Source organism: Buceros rhinoceros, unplaced genomic scaffold (genome assembly GCF_000710305.1).
Source record: "Buceros rhinoceros silvestris isolate BGI_N320 unplaced genomic scaffold, ASM71030v1 scaffold10989, whole genome shotgun sequence".
Lineage (NCBI taxonomy): Eukaryota > Metazoa > Chordata > Aves > Bucerotiformes > Bucerotidae > Buceros > Buceros rhinoceros.
This window is the reverse complement of record NW_010432115.1, coordinates 554-1,288: the sequence shown is the minus strand read 5'-3', so window position 1 is coordinate 1,288 and position 735 is coordinate 554.

Sequence of the window (735 nt, the reverse complement as noted above, 5' to 3'; positions counted from 1 at the left end):
AACCAGCTCCACGTTAACCGTCCCGTGTGTGTGTGCGTGTGCGTCTCGTGTCACCCGGGTGTCCGTGCGCCAGGGGCCGCGGCCGGGCTCCCAGCGCGGCCGTTGGGCTGGAACTGCTGGAGCCCGCGGTCAGGGACGTAGTGGGGAAAAACAACCCGCAACCAGAGCCTGGCACCACGGAAGCGAGCCGCGGGTCGAGCTGTTCTGATTGCCGATGTGATGTGAATGACGTGAACTCCTGCCAGATATTTAGCCTTTGCTTTGCTTTTTTTTAACCCTTATTTCCGTTACAGCCTTTTTTTTTTTCAGAAATGCATATTTTGGTCACTCTTTTAGAAGTTCTGTGCACATTGATCATTTCTGTTCTTTCAGTTTTTGTGGACATAAGCTTTATGTTTTACACCAGAAAAGGTATTTATTTTTTACGTTTTCTCTCTGGTATATCTCCTCCTTTCGGATGATGTGTATGCAAATCTTAATTAATCACCACTCCACTTTCTCTCTCACTTAAGCACTTTAAAATTGCCTCTGTTCCCCCTCTCTGGAGAGGTGATCTTGTGCATGCTGAAAGTTAAGCGAGGCGACAGCACACGGGCGTTAACGCTCTCCCGTTTCTGATGACGGTTTCTTTGGTATCATTAATCTCCTGGGGTTTGAGCTGTCCTTTCCCTTGACTCCGGATCAGGTGCCGGTGTGTGTTGTGCCTCCCCCTCCCCACGCTGCCCGCGGTGGCAA